At 42.3% G+C, this 16,745-nt stretch overlaps 1 pseudogene; it reads right to left on the bottom strand.

The window, feature by feature from the left end:
- Window positions 1-15,084: 15,084 nt before the first annotated feature.
- On the bottom strand, window positions 15,085-15,230 carry LOC112441111 (U1 spliceosomal RNA; annotated as a pseudogene).
- Between the last annotated feature and the right edge of the window lie 1,515 nt (window positions 15,231-16,745).

Here is a 16,745-nt window from a genome sequence, read left to right as displayed (position 1 = left end):
GCATGATCTTGGCTTGCTGCAACCTCCACCTCCCAAGTTCAAGCAATTCTCATGCCTTAGCTTCCTGAGTAGCTGGGATTACAGGCACATGCCACCATACCCGACAAATTTTTGTATGTTTAGTAGAGACAGGGTTTCACCATGTTGGCCAGGCTGGTCTTGAACTCCTGATCTCAAGTAATCCACCTGCCTCGACCTCCCAAAGTGGTGGGATTACAGGTGTAAGACACTGCACCAGGCCTCTCCATGATGTCTGATAAGTTTCCTGGCATTTGGTCATCTTTTTTTTTTTTTTTTTAACTCTGAATGTGATATGTTGTGTTTTTCGTGCTACCATCAAGACTTTTATTTTTAATTTCTCTCTCTTTTTTTTTGCAGTTTTACTACGACGTGCCTAAGCATACTTTTAGTTTTCTTTGTATTTATGTTGTTTGATGTCTGCTGAGCATCTGGAATCCTTAAATTTATGTTTTTCATCAAATTTGTGAGGACTACTAGACAAGCTTCAAAACAAGTCTGGATCCCAGGTCTCTCTCCATGTGGAGGTAAAGCAAAAGAATAGGGGACTGCTAGTTGGAAGTGATGTCAACCACTGTTTCTTAAATATTTTTCTTTCCCCTTCTCTTTATCTTCTCTTTCTGGGTTATATTGTTTGAAATTGTTCCACAGTTTCCTAGGCTTTTTTTCAATCTTTTTTTCCTCTGTTTTTCCAAACTAGATAATTTTTTTTTTTGGTCTTCAAAGTCACTGACCTCTGTCATATTCGTTCTGATATTAAGCCCATCCAGTGGATTTATAATTTTCAGATATTGTTTTCTTCAGTTCTAATGTTTCTGTTCTTTTTTATGTTTTCTACTCTTCTGCTAAGATTTATTTCATTGTGAGCATATTTTCCCTTACTTCATTGAGCATGGTTATAGGAGCTGGGCTGCAGCCCAAATCTCAGCTCAGTTTCCAGCCCTCCCACTTCTCAAAGCTGTGATGTTTGCAGCCTGCCCTGATATTTGTGACTCAGTAGCCAGCCAGTGACTGGGCAGAGTTGCTTATGACTCTGAGAACGCCTTCTTTGGCTTTCTTCTCTCTGGAATGTTCCCTTACTTTTCTGTGGCCATGGCTGCCCTGCCTCCTCTTTCCTCTGGCCAGAGAGATGACAAGTTTTCTTTCAGAAGCCACTCCAAGTCATGTAATGCCCACAGCTTTCCTGTGGACCAAAGCCACAAAGAGGAGGGACTCACCTGGCGCCAATCCCTTCTTCCAAATTTCAGCTCTCTTGCAAATTCTGTTCACTCCTCAGAGGCATCGGGTAATATTTTAGTGGTGTTCAGAGTTTACATTATTTTATTTTTTTAGAAATGTGTCTTACTATGTTGCCAAGACAGGTTTCAAATTCCCAAGCTCAAGCAATCCTCCTGACTCAGCCTCTTGACTAGCTGAGAGTACAGGTATGCGCCACTGTGCCTAGCTTTAGTTATTTGCAAGAAGGTCAGTGGACTGGGAAATTATGCTATCTTTCTAGAAATGAGACTTCCTTCTCCACTAATTTTTATTATCTGGGTAGTAGGTATGCATCTCAGACCATAAACAGAGGTGTATTAGAACTAGAGTATCTCTTTATTTTCTATATTCAAATTTTTATTTCTATTTGGAGTCCCCAACCTCAGACATGTCCCCTAGTTCCAGGGTCATATAACACAGGATCATGAGTCCAAACAGGTCAATTGTGGAGCCATCCTTTGTCCCTGTGTTTGTGGTCCCATCAAATGACTTGACTCTCTGCTGCTCCTAACCACACTGGTGAGGCTAGGTTCCAGGAAGCTTAGACAAACACATTGTCAATTTTCCCTTTAGGGCTTCCTCCTCCCTGGTAGCACTGTTGGGAAGGAGGCACAGGCCCCCTCTTCTCCCAGGACCCCTCGATCTCCTCTTCCTCTTGTTCTCTTCTCCTTTCCTCTGAGCACTAGGAGAACCTTGCTCTAGTCTGGGAAAAATTATTTCTTCAAGTTTCTTTAAGACACACTCTTTTTTTCCTGTAATATTCAATAATTTAGGCTTTTGGAACATTAGAGCCAGAAGCCATATGAGCTACTTTTGTTTCCCCCTGCTAAATGTTTCCCTTGGGGCTGTGAGCTCAGAGCTGGTGAAAGGCTTGTTTAAAGGAGAAACGAGAAGGTCAGGGAAAGATAAAAGATAGCAGGAAGAAATCCCATAGCTTGATGTTTCCAAATATTATTCAGACAGGGAAAATGTCTTCTTCCTCTCTAGTCCCCCAGTATGTATCTCGATGCCTTGCATGTGGTGATTTCTCAACAAATATTTATTAAATAGATGAACAAATTTGCTGTGTAATATTGGGCAAGTCTCATGACCTGCCATTTTGTTCTCTGAGCTCTAAAATGGGGATAATGATACTGATGTCACAGTGTTGCTGTAGGATCAGATGTGATTACTCACACTTTGTAAGGAGTTTTCTAACTATAATGTTTTGTCACTGTTATTATGAATGTTCATTGAGCTGAGAGAGTGCTTGTCATCTTTGTCCAAACTGTGGGTGATTCCAGACAGAACTAGTCAACTGGAAACAGGCTTTTACCTTTTCCCCAGAGAAGCTGCACAACTTCAATGAATTGTTTTGTTCTCCAAAATTATTTATCCTCCTGATGACAGTTTTTATGTCAGTTTGCTTGGTGATTCCTGCATGATGAGAATTGATTTTGGATTAGATTCTTCCCAGCATGGAGTAACTGGTACAGTACTGAGAAAATGATAGTAATATTGTATCTCATCTTAAAAGCATGCTTTGCCTATTTGCATATTTTAGTTAGAATTTAAACTGAGTTCTAATCACATGAAATGTTAAGGTGTACTTTAAATGTACGTTTTGAGTATTCTTAAAAAGTGCTTTCCAAACTGCCTGACGAAGCAAAGATTGAATGAGCTGTGTCTCTTGCTGAAACCTCTGTAAATGGGCTCAGCGTTTAATAAAGATTTATAATTTTTGATGTTCTTTGTGTGTGAAAAGGACATTGCTCAACTCTAAAGAACTCAGAAATAGGAAGGGCTGGTACCTAATGACCTGGTGTCTTCCAAGGAGCTCATAGCACGTGGCAGATTGCACATCTGCCTCTTGAAATCCTAGGGAATTACCCAGTGCTTGCTGGATAGCAACATGACAGTCACCCCCATCCCAGACTAAAGCTTGGGGTTCAACCACAGCAGCAAGTATAAGGTTAGCATTTGAGAGATGAGCTTATGGGCACATGAATGCTATGTAAGCTCTATAGAAAGAGAGAAACAGTGGATGAGGGCTACTTAAGTCCCAGGTCCCAAACATCTCTCCATGTGGACGTGGGGCAATAAGTTGGCGGAAATGACAGCAGGAGGTGATTCCATGCTGGAAGGTCCGTCTTCAGGCCTTAGGGATCAGAATCAGAGCACAGAAAATCTAGTCTGAATGAACTGATACGCCCTGCTTTCGGGTGGGACATTTTTCCAGCTACAGGGGTTGTTCAATCAGTTAATATTTTTTGTTTGCTTCCTATTTTAAGACCTTGTATTAAATGCTGCAATACAAGAGAAAATTTATATTTCACTAGCACCTTCCAAAGCATTTTTTCTTATATCATGTACACACACACACACACACACACACACACACACACACACACACACACACACACACAGTGTTTTAGGAGAGTTTTCCTATATATTGTAGGGTGGGTTATGGAGCCACAGTTCTAGGGTTGATCCTGGAGCCACCATTAAGTAGCTGTGATTTCTCAGGAAAACTACTGAACCTCTCTGTCCATCAGTTACCTTATAAGCGAAAATGAACTAATAATAGTACCTGCTTCCTAAAGTTGATGTGAGGAGAAAATGAGTTATTTTGCATAAAGTTTTTAGAACAATGCCTGGTATGTACTCATAACTGTTATCTATTTACTGTCATTTGTGGGGCTGGCAACATTGGGAGCCAGGCCCACACAGGGCCAACAATGGGTGATCACAGGTGATCCTGAGCAGCCAGAAGTTTGGTTGGTGATGTGAGAAGCAGAATAGAGGAAATGAATAGAAAAGCTGGCTGCAGACTTCAGAAGGAGATTCTGTGACCTAATAAGAGGGAATCAAAGGCTGCAATCCAGCTAGAAAAGATGGCTGGGGTCCTGGGCAGAAAGCCTGGCAGCAAGGGATTGGACAGTGGAGTTCATGGGACTGACTGTGGAGTAGCAATCCCCACCGTGGACGCCCATTTGAAAATGGCTGTTTGGCTGGGCATAGTGGCTCATGCCTGTAATCCCAGCACTTTGGGAGGCCAAGACAGGTGGGATCATGAGGTCAAGAGATCGAGACCATCCTGGCCAACATGGTGAAACCCTGTCTCTACTAAAAATACAAAAATTAGTTGGGTGTGGTGGCGCACACCTTAGTCAGATTAGGGATTGGCCAATCTGGATTCTGGGGGATTGTCATTAAGTGGTATAAGATCCGAGTAGAGCAAGTCTGGGTTGCCCTGGCCTTGGGAGGCTGAGGCAGGAGAATCGCTTGAACCCGGGAGGCGGAGTTTGCAGTGCGCCGAGATCGTGCCACTGCATTCCAGCCTGGCGGCAGAGCAAGATCAAAAAAAAAGGAAAAGAAAAGAAAAGGAAATGGCTGTTTGAGGTACTAAGGTCAGAAGGGGATACGCAGCAACATGGACTTGGTGTTGAGCCATGGAGGGACTGCTACATTTCTCCTGCCTGTGGACAGCCCTGGGTTTGGGACTATGGCCTGGCTGAACTTAGATTGGGAATTAAAATTTTAGTTGTTGCAGTAATAACAAAAACAATAATGCTGCTGCTACTATTATTACTACTACTAGTAGTGATAGCATTTATTGATGGTGTACTATGATCCAGTATTAAATGCTTCATTCACAACACCATGAGGGAAGCTTACTATTCCTGTTTTTCAGATGAGAACATTAAGCAGAGAGAAATAAGTGTCTTGTAATGGTCACAGACTAGTAAGTAGAGGGGCCAGGTTTGAACCTTGGCAGTCAGATGTCTGCTCTTAACCATTTATTATACTGTCTTCTAAAACTTGGAAGACAGTGGTCAGACAGCCAGAGGGAAAGAGATCAACTATAGTAGAATTGTAGGAATTCAATATCTTGTGTCTATCAGAGAGAGGTCAGGAAGAGGGAGAAAGAAAGAAAATCACATGAATAGAGCAGCCAATAAAGGCCAACACTCCATTCAATGAAGGTGTGTTTCAGACCCAAAGTGACAGTCAGACCGAAAACAGGAACTGGCTGTTTCCTTGGGAGGGCTCAGCTTCTGATGGCTTCTCATGCAGGAAGCCTCTCAGTGTGCTGAGTGTGATGCTAGCACTTAAATGCACACAGTTTTTGCACCACTGATCCTTACAGGCAAGCCAAGTGTTTTACCTTCAAGTGCAATGAAAGAAACAGCCATCTCTTCCAAAGCTGGAAGATAAGCTGACTGGTTTGGAATTGCTCAGAGATGGTTTGTAGCTGTCCAACATGGTGCTTGCCCAGGAGATCAGCAAAACAATTTTGCCTGTAAGTGATCTTTCCTTGGTACTGACCAACCTTTTGGGTTAGGGCAGCACTCATTTTCCTTATCCCAGTGAGCATCAGAAATGAGCAGTGCTAAGGGTCTTAGTAACTTATCAAACTCAAAATTAAGAGCATGGAGTGTGATCCAATGTATTCTTTATTAACTATGTATTTGAAAGTGGGGCTGGTTAGATTGCTGCCAGATTCAGGTCCTGGAATCCTTTGTTATTTAGATTGCACATTTTCTGTTTGGTTGAGCCTGTCCCAATCCTTATTTCATTTAAATGTATTTTTTCTTTGCGTGAATTTTCCCTACTCACAAAAGAAACAGAAGGTGCTAAATGCAGCCAAAATGCCTGCAGAATTCTTCCAGCATTGTTCAGTGATTATATAAGTGGAGAAGTACATACAATTTCCATTTCAATCAAGTTTTCCGTTAATAAGGAGATTGAGTTATTTCTTAGTTCAAGTTGTCAGGGACTGTAGCAGGTCACTATGCTATGAGTACCACTAAGGAGTTGGTCCCAAGACAATAGAGAGGCTTCACTCAACTTTCAGGTGAATATCTTTTTAGAGATCTGATGACATTAGATAAAACAGCACCATTCAGTAACTGGGCTCAGGCTACTGTCTTTAAAGTCCTTGAGTCGTGATAGAGCTTTGTTGTAACCAGTGACATAACAATGTCTATTGTGTGAGGAAGCAGCTTCCCTTAAAAGAAGAACCAAACTCAGGGCACTGGAAAGTTTTTGCTGAGAGTGTTTGGAAGGAAGACTCTCAGGTAAGGATAGTTGAACACTGGTAATGACTGCCTTCCCAGGGGCTCAGCTTTCTTTGGGTGTTGGTCCAACTGACTTCCATGGCCACCATCATGATGGGTGTGTGTCGTGTGTGTGTGTGTGTGTGTGTGTGTGTGTGTGTGTGTATTTAAGTAGGAGAGCAGGGCAAGCGGCACTGCTTTCATTTTAGAATCTTCAAGTGAAGTGGGGAAAAAATCTGTTTTTCATTTGGCTCAGCTGAGAAAAGAAGGGAATTTCACAAAAACTATATAAAATATTAATGGAGAAAGGAATGGAACAAAATAAGATAAAATATTGGCAGTGCAAGAACAATTGAGTGAGTGCAGATAAGATCATCTGTTTATTTGGGGCTCCCATGCACCTCACCTCCTGGTATGTATGCTGTTGTGATTCTGGGCTTGGCCATTTCACTGCTTTGGTCAATGGAGCATTAACATGTGTGGTGCAATCAGATAGTGGGAACCTGTCCTTCTGGAATGGTCATTCTTAGGGTTCAGCTGCCATGGAAAGAAGCCCATGTGGAGAGACCACCTGGGGAGAGAGAAACACCCCAGACTTGCAGCCAGACATGTGGGAGGAGGTATCCTGGAAGGTGCAGCCACCTGACTGCAGCCTCAGGAGAGACCCCAGAGGAAAGAACCATCCAGCTGAGTCCCAGCCAACCCACAGAATAATAGGAAATAAAATAAAAAAGGAGCGTGCTTTAATTCACTATGTTTTGAGGTAGTTTTAGATGCAGATAACCTAAACTAGATGTCTTAGATTCCATCAGATTTAACTGTCTTGTGAGTCTCCGGGGCTCTGCCCAGAACTGAACTGCTGCCATAGATGATGATACTCTAGTCCTATGGGTAGGTGGAGTTTTACAGATACTGTTTCTGTCTCTGTCCCCTCTGCTCCAGGTCCATCTCCATGGCATGTCTGCCCTGTTGATGGCATTTCCTATTTTTCTATCTGGTGCAATCCACCGGAGTCTCCTAGCCACCTGGTTGCTTCTCCTTCCTTTTGTCATAGTTTTCAAGCTGTGAAACCTTCAGCATTCATGCTCAATTGCCTGGGCTGTGGCTGACAGTTAATCACCTCCTTCTTCTGGAGAAGAGCTCTGAGTGCTTTCCATTACTGTCCTTTCTTAGTCATGAGTCCCAAAATGACCAGTACTAATAATATTAAATGGGAGAACTTGGCCAGACCAGGGCCTCGTAGTCATTGGAGAGAGTGAGGGGCACGGTATACCTAAACCTAATTGTGTAGCCTGAGTCAGGTTAGGGATTGGCCAATCTGGATTCTGGGGGATTGTCATTAAGTGGTATAAGATCCAAATAGAGCAAGTCTGGGTTGCCCTGTCATCAAAGCTGGTGGGTCCAAGGTCAAGGCCAGACCACAGCAACTGGGGTGTGAGCTCTCAGCTAGGCAGTGCCGCTCTTGTGAACTGCAGTTCTTTGCAGCTGGGTTCTTTGGAAACGCCAGGGTTTCTAATAGCTTGTTCTGAATGATTGGCATCTAAATGTTTACAACACATGCAAAAATTTGCCTCTCCTTTCCTAAATATCTAAGATGGCATGTCTCTCTGCCTTTGTAACCAATAAGTAGAACTCAGTCCAAAGAGAATTTGGACAGATATTTCAGGAAAAGATGAAGATCAAGGAGTTACTGTTCTCATAAAAGTGTACTTTTTTGTGTAAATCTAAACTCTGCTCATTGCAGTCTCTCCTGTCGCAAATGACACTGCCGACCTATATTGGCCCTGCTGTCCAATATGTCCAATGAGGTCCAGGCATATGTGGATTTCACCACCCATTATACTCTTAATCTTGATCTGAGTAGCGGACCACAGCCCACTTGCAAACAGAAGTGATTGTTGGCCGTTGATATGGTTTGGCTGTGGCCCCACCCAAATCTCATCTTGAATTGTAGCTCCCATAATTCCCACATGTTGTGGGAGGGACGTGGTGGGAGGTAATTGAATCTTGGGGTCACGTCTTTCCCATCCTGCTCTCATGATAGTGAATAAGTCTCATGAAATCTGATGGTTTTATAAATGGGAGTTCCCCTGCACAAGCACTCTCTCTTGCCTGCCACCATGTAAGATGTGACTTTGTTCATCCTTGCCTTCCGCCATGATTGTGAGGCCTCCCCAACCATGTGGAACTATGAGTCAGTTAAACCTCTTTCCTTCATAAATTACTCAGTCTCAGGTATGTCATTATTAGCAGCATGAGAACAGACTAATACAGACATACACTTCCTTCACTGCCCAATGGGGCTCAAGCCAGAAAGGAAAGTACATTAGTTTGCTGGGGCTGTTGTGACCGCTCTTCCTAGATTCCTACCACTGCCAACCCCCAGGGACCCAGCCGTGTACCATTGGGCTGCTGGTTCAGAGAGGATGCCTGTTACTCTGACTACAGCCTTTGAACCTGAGATAGTAGTTGTATCAGAATCTTCCAGGAATTGAGTGGGTCTGAGAGGCTGCTAATCCTCTCTGTGTTCCTTGGGTTAGTTCTTTGGGGAATCTCAAGAAAACGCTTGAAGCCTATGCAGTCTTGCTGACATATCTGGAAAGCAGATTCGCAGAGCAAATTGACAGGCTCAAAATATCCAGGATCAACACTAAACCACTGGGGAGGCTTTCCTTCTGTGGCTTTCCTCCGACTCAAATAAAATACTTCTTTCATGATATATACACCTTTTAAAATAAAAACCTTGATAAAATATTTTGGACATAAAAATCAAAGCCTCCACTCCCATAATATTAAAATACAGAATGCAAACCCCAAACTGCTCAGTTAATCCAGGGGAGGGAAAATAGGGAAATATGGGAAAAACTGGCAAAATAAGAACAGGAGCCGTAGAGAAAAGGGAGAACACAGTATTAGAGAAAGGGAGGAGGAGGGAGAGGGAGATAAAAGATTTAGTAAGACAAGAGGAGAAAGCAAAAGACCAGCCAGGCTGGGAGCGGGAAGCCTCCTCTGGCTCTGAGTGGAACATTTTTATGAGTTGGATCCTTTTGACTCAGTCTGCCATTCATTTATACTATGGGATTTGAGTTTTCTGTTCCCTTATCTCTGAAATGTTAATTAACTGATTATTCAGTATCTGTTCTATAATTGCTCTTTATTCTTAATCCTTCTGAGCCTCAGCCTTAAAGGAGGTGGCCTCAAGGGAGTATGAGTGGGGGAATGTTCACCTGGTCCCATGGAAGGGGCCGACAGCCTCAGGGGCCACCAGGTGGCGCTGTCCTCACCTCCATTTTAGAGGGGAGGGAATCTAATCTTCGTTGGGTGCCAACTACTCACTAGGGACAGCTATATTTGCTTTAATATCTTTTAGTCCTCACAGGAACCCTGTGAGCCGGCAAGTAAAGTTCAAGGGGTCATCTAGCCAGTGAATGGCCAGGAAGGTCTTGTATCCGTGTCAGTCTGACAAATGCCCAAACTTGCCCCCACCCCTGCACTCTAAGATGGACATGAACACGTGGAATGCTTGTAAAATACTGAAAAGGATGAAGAAGGAGAAGGTGGTGGTCCCTATTATTCAACCACCCAGAATTAATCACTATTATTACAATCATTTTTGGCTATGTTTTAGGTTTTTTTTTTCTTTTTTTTTAACTGTCAATGTGTTTAAAACAATTTTCTTCTCTATTTCATATTATTTACATTTACATATATCCTAAACATGGCAACTAGAACCGTAAATTATTTTTAGTAAGAGGGGAAAAACTATGAACCCAACCTAATTATGAAACTAAAGGTGCGAATTGTCTGAATTTGACTTCTTTTTTTTTTGAGACAGGGTCTCACTGTGTCGCCCAGGCTGGAGTACAGTGATGTGATCACAGTTCCCTGCAGCCGCAACCTCTCAGGCTCAAGCAATCCTCCCACTCAGCCTCCTGAGTAGCTGGGACTACAGGCATGTGCCATCCCACCTGGCTAATTTTTAAAATTTTTTGTAGAGACAGGTGTCTCACTGTATTGCCCAGGCTAGTGTTGAACTTTTGGGCTCAAGCAATCCTCCCACTTTGGCCTCTAAAAGTGCTGCAATTATAGGTGTGATCCACTGTGCCCAGCCTGAATTTGATTTCTGAAATTGTGTGTGTGTATGTTTGTGTCTGGGGGTATAACAGAGTTGACCCAAAACAAAACACAACTTCAAATTGTTTGTTGTTTCATACATTTATATTTTGAGTAAAAGATTCTGCAATCATATGGCCGGAGCTGGAAGAAGAAGCTGAAGCTCTGTCAGAAATTTTGGGTGACAGCACTTCTCATTGAGAGGAGGCTCATGACAGTCTTGCAGAGAATGAATGACTTAGAAAATGAGAATCGTACAGAAGCCATCCACATCACCTGACACAGGAATATAATTTACCTAAGAGAATTAAGGAACCAATAAAACACAAAAAAAGTTACATGGCAAAGAGACATATTTTTACTTGCTCTCTAATAGTGATTAATTGGCAACAACCTTTGTATCAAATACTAGAAGATGGTTAAGTAAAGTAATGCAACTATTCATTATGATGCAATATTACGCAGCTGTTAAACGTGACCGCCACATGTAATGTTTCAACAGACCAAAGATGAACTGAATGCTAATCATAGTAAGTTTGATTTCATTAGTGCTTACTATTTGCTATATAGCCTGTAAATGCTATCTTATTTCATCTTCCTGCAAACCTCAGTGTCAGGTTTTAGTATTTTTCTCATTTTAACGTTAAAGAAACTTGGGCTCAGAGGTGCTCCTCTGACGACTCATACCTAATGCATGCAGGGCTTAAAACCTGGGTGATGGGTTGATAGGTGCAGCAAACCACCATGGCACATGTATACCTATGTAACAAACCTGCACGTTCAGCACATGTATCCCAAAACTCAAAGTAAAAAAAAAAAAAAAAAAAAAAAGCTGATATGTGGAAGAAAGAGAGTTGATACCTGGCATTGTGTGACCCTGAAGAAGCGCATGATTTCCCAGCTGACTTGTCGTGTTGCTTAAGATTGCTAATGTAGTGCAGTGCTACTGATCCCTATGCTTGGATTCCATATGCTTGTTGCATGCCTAGGTATGGCCTTTGAAATCAAGGTGTTCTTTCCCCCACTTGCCAGGAATGTTGGCTGCTTGTGACTCACAGCTGAGCTCTTCTCTGGACTTGGCCTTTGTCTGAAAGGAACCTTCTCATGGGTGGTGATGGCCTTCCCTGGAGGCGATCTGACTTCACTAACTGGTTGGCAAAGGTGGGAGCCTGCCTTCATCTGGGGAACTCTGAGGGGTTACTGCATTTCAGTCCAATGTCTTCCTCTGGCTAGCTCTGCTTCCCTTACTCCCCACGATGGATGCTGTCTGTGCCCAAAAACCTCCAACATGGAGATCTGACTCAGAGTCTGCTTTTCTGGGGAACTGGGCCGAAGAAATATATTCCAATAAGAACTCTAAAATTAGCCACCCAAATGGAGGACAAGGGCTAGGAGTGAATGCACGAAAAGGAAAGCTAATTGTGCTAAGATGATGTGATTACAGGTGACTCACTGCCTTTTCAAACGTATTCCTTTAAATATTTTATACTGTTACAATTTAAAGGAGAAGGAGCAAGAGGGAGAGAAAAATGGCATAAAAGGCATTGCATGAACGTGTAGCAGGGAGGGCCACCTGAGAACGTCTGCACTGTCTCTTTTTCTTGCTTACTTTCTCTCATGCCCTCCTGTTCCTGGAGTCCCACGGCCCATTCCATCTTCCCTACTTTGAATAGAAAAATTGTTTGGAAACCCCTGGAGTCCTTGTATTAGAAGTCATATATGGTTAGTAACTCCAGCTTTCTTGGTAGGGACATTTGTTGATGAGTTGCCCTAGACAAGGGGATGAAAGTTGGATGTAGAAACCGTGTGAAAAATGGGACTCTGTGGAAATGAATAACCATGTCATCTTTATAAGATTTATCTCACAACTTGTCCCACAGGCACCTCTCCTTCTGAAAGGAATGCTCTGGGCCATAGCCATAAAATAAGGCTTTTTATCTCGCTGCCTCCAGTCCACTTCTAGAGACACATAAACATTCACGATCGTATCCACAGGGGTTTCACATGCTGGCTCTGTGCAGTGTGCCCTGGGGAGATAGAGATCCAAGGGTGCAATTTAGATGTTTTTAATGGAATATTATCTCCTCTAGTAGAGAGGCAACATATTGGTGAATCTGCTGTTTCTTCTTTCCTGATTAAATCAAAATCTCAGCAGAAAAAAATCAATCTCCTCCCCCCATTCCATTTATACCACCACTGCTTCAACTTCGATCTTATTACCTCTCACCTGGACGAGTGCAATAGCCTCCTAATAGTTCTCCCTGCTCTGGTCTCTCTCCTACCCCGCATTCAATTCTCCACACTGCTGCCAAGGGATCTCCTGAAAATGCTAATATGATATTGACCATCTTCTGCTTAAATTCATTAATGGCTCTCCATTTATTCAATATATAAATGTCCAATCAAGGCACTGAAAAACCTTCATGATCCCTGCCTACATTTTCAGCACCCTCACTAGTCACTTTTCTTATGCTCCATACATTTCAACCACATTCATCTTCATTTCCTGAGCAACGCATGCTCTCATATGCTTCCTGGCCTTTGCAGATGCAATTCATTCAGTCCGAGATGTCCTTCTGGAATGACTCATCTTTAACATCACTGCCTCTGAGAAACTTTATTTTTCCATTTAACTTTAAGTAACCTTGAACAATCTTCATGTATCAGTCAGGTTCTTAATAGCCGATGACAGAATCCACTTTAGTTAGCTTAAGCAGGAAAGAATCAATTGAGGAAATTAGAAAGCTTACCGAGTTGTTGGAAGGGCTTGGGAAATAAGTTTCAGATTCATTTTCCAGCAGCAGCAGTTCCCAGCACCATACCAGAGTTGGGTTCTCCTGGTGAGGAAGCAGTTTCTGCCTTTGGTCCCAAAATCATGCTGGCCTGCTCTGCTGCCACCATTACCCATGGAATGGGTGTCCCACCCTCTTCCTTTTCCCCTCACATAACTTACTTACAAATCCAGGTCTTGTGTAGATGTGTCTGATTGGTAAAAACAAAGCGACATGCCTCCATTCTAATAGCAAGGGAGATTGGGAACTTTTTTTTTTTTGATTCTACATCGAGAAGGCAGAATTCAAAATGTGGAGATCTATCAACATGTCCTAAAGATGTTTAAAAGACAGGAACAGCAGGAATGTCAGCCTTCCACTGTCTCTCTCTTTTTTAAAGACAACTATTGCATTTTGCTATTGTTCTCTTTATACATGTGCGCTTCCCCTGCTAAACCAAGGACTTGAGTTAAAGTGATGTCTCATTCATTTTTGTGTCCACAGCCCTCTGGCACAGTGCCTGACATATCAGTAAATCTTTGTTGATTGTTAAAATAATAGAGTTATGAGAATTCCTTGCCTAAAACTTTTTGCATGGTCAATTATATAAGATGTTATATCTAGTCTTGAAAACTGTACGCCAGTCTGTATGCTCTGAAATGTATTAACCAAATCTTAAATAACTCAAGCTACAGGAAACAGTACTGTAAATATGATTTCAAATTTGGCCTCTAGAAGCAAGACTGCAGATTCAGCGCTCATATTCAGTACCATCTTATACATCATGTGCCATAATAAACAGAGCGGCCCTGCAGCAAATGAAGGAGTAAGGCAAGGTTATCTTCAGTGCTCTTTGCCTCCCTTCTCAGCCCTACTCTCTCTTCTCACCTATGTCATGCTTTCTTGTCTGTAAAGGACTGTCACACTTTTATTTATTTAATGCTTATAGCTATCCCATGCGTTTTTATTATCTCCATGTAATATCCTGATGTTGGCAAACTATAGCTTTGGGGCCCAAACCAGCTGCAGTCTGTGTTTGCACATAAAGTTTTATTTGCAGTGTAGCCATGCCCACTCATTTATGTATTGCCTATGGCTTCCTTGGGTTATAATGGCAGAGTTGTGTATTTGCTATGACCTGCAGAGCCTAAAATATTTATTATCTGTCCATTTATTAGGTCCTGGCCTGAGCCTCTGGAACACAGGTATCAGGTGAAATTGTCCATGCAAGTCAGCACTTGAAACTAGGTCTTCTGATTATGGGTTCCATTCCTTAGATGATCATATTGGGAGTCATCTAAAAATGTGTAGAACTATTTGAAAGTAGTTTTCTCTAACTATAGTGTTCTTTTTTATCCCAGTTGATTCATACTGCTGACCAAGTGAATCAGACATGGAGTTTATAGCACTCTATATAATGAAAGGATGGAGGAGGGAAGGTACTGGGGTGGGAAATGTCAGTGAAATTCTTATGATAAATACCAGCACAAAAATATTGAGGTAAATGAAGAAACAGCTACAAATGGGGAAGGTGAGGAAGGAGGGGTCAGGGGAAGAGTCACCTTTCAGGTTCAACTCTTTTGTATGATATTTTCAAAAACACTCACATGTTACTTCAATAAAAATATCAAATTATTTTGGAAAAAAACCCAAAAAGTAAAGTGGGAGAGAAAGTACAAAGGAAGGCTGTCACTAGCATAGATTACGTTGTAGTATAACTTGCTGTTTCTGGAGATATTTAAGGGTATACATCCTGAGAAATGGCTGCAAAGGCATACAACATACCCCATAATGTCATATCTACTTTAGAGAACTGTAAGTCACAAAGCAAAACAATAGCCACACATCCCAAGTATGACTTCTATCATTTGACCAACAGTGATACAAAGGAATGAAAGTGAAGTATACCCACTACCACAAATTATGCAGTCAGGTTTCCTGCAGACGTCAACACATCCAGCGTGCAATGGATGAGCCTCACCCTGGGAAAGCCACCTTCATGATCATGGTATTTCCTCCACTAGGTAAGTATGAGTTTATAGTGGCCTGGCATCTCACCCTTGATTCCAAACACTTTACACATAGGGTCATTCACTTTGCACAAGCTCTAGCCTGTCACTTGTGACATAAAGACTTCAAATTTTAAGAGCCAGATAATAACATTTTGGATACTAGAATATTTGCAAAATCCTAAGAAATGTATGTACAATATGAACAAGACCAACCAGAAGGCATTGTGTTCATCTACATACTCCAAGCCCCTCTTGGTGATGTCAAAATCTTTTGAGGAATCTGAGACATTTGTTGATGTGGCTAGGCAGAATACTGGCCATCAAAATGTTCAAGTCCTAATCCCTGGAACCTGTATATGTGTTACTTTACATTATGGCAATAGGGATTTTGCAGATGTGATCAAGGACTTGAGATGAGGACAGTATTCTGGATTATCCCGGTGGGCCTACTGTAATCACAGTGTCCTTGTAATAAGGACTCAGGAGGGCTAGAGAAATAGATGTAAGGACAGAAAAGAAGGCAGAGGAAAGGTGCTAAATTGCTGGCAAGAAATGTAGGCAGCCTTTCGAAGCTGGAAAATCATTATATAACAATCACTCCAACCTCAGCAGCTTAAAACTGCAGCCACTTTATTATATATTTTGAATTTTGAAATTAGGAATTTGGGCAGAGCTCTTCTGGGCAATTTTTCTAGTCCATGTGGTATGCACAGAGGCCATTCAGTGGTCACTGTTTGGTGGACTGATTGATCTGTATGGTCAAAGATGGATTAATGCATATATAGCTGGCTTCTGAGTGGGGCTGGCTAGGAGGCTGGGCTCAGCTGGGTCTTTTGGCCAGAGCATCTGCATGTGGTCTCTTCAGTATAGCAGCCTCAGGTAGCCAAGACTTATTTACTTGTTTATTTATTTTTGAGATGGAGTCTCTCTCTGTCTCCCAGGCTGGAGTACAGTGGCATGATCTTGACTCACTGCAACCTCCGCCTCTTGGGTTGGGGTGATTCTCCTGCCTCAGTCTCTCGCTACCCATGCCTGGCTAATTTTTTGTATTTTTAGTAGAGATGGGGTTTCACCATGTTGGCCAGGCTGGTCTCAAACTCTTGACTTCAAGTCATCCACCTTATAGCTGCTCAAGACTCTTAGAGAGAGTGATTCAAGACAACAGAAAGTGGAAACTGCCAATTTCTCAAAGCCTGGAATTACTTTTGCCATATTTTCATGGTCAATATAGTCATAAACACACTGAGATTCAAGGGGAGGGGACATAGACCCTACCTCTCAATGGGAGGCATGCCAAAGACATTGTGGCCATCTTTAATTTGCCATGGAATTGGATTAGAAACAGCGTAAAATGTACCTACATGTGTGTATGAACAGTGTGTTACGGAAGCTCAGAGAAGGCAGGGACCAACTCAGAGTCATAGTTCAAAAGCGAGCTAACAGTTTGTCAGACATTTCAGAGGGTAAAGCATTAAGTCATGGTGTTGCAAAGGAGGTGGTCATATTTAGGAAATAAGAAATTAGGTGTGTTAGAG

Source organism: Pan paniscus, chromosome 8 (assembly GCF_029289425.2).
Source record: "Pan paniscus chromosome 8, NHGRI_mPanPan1-v2.0_pri, whole genome shotgun sequence".
NCBI classification, from domain to species: domain Eukaryota; kingdom Metazoa; phylum Chordata; class Mammalia; order Primates; family Hominidae; genus Pan; species Pan paniscus.
Note: the sequence above shows the minus strand (reverse complement) of the source record. Positions and strands in the feature narration are given on the sequence as shown.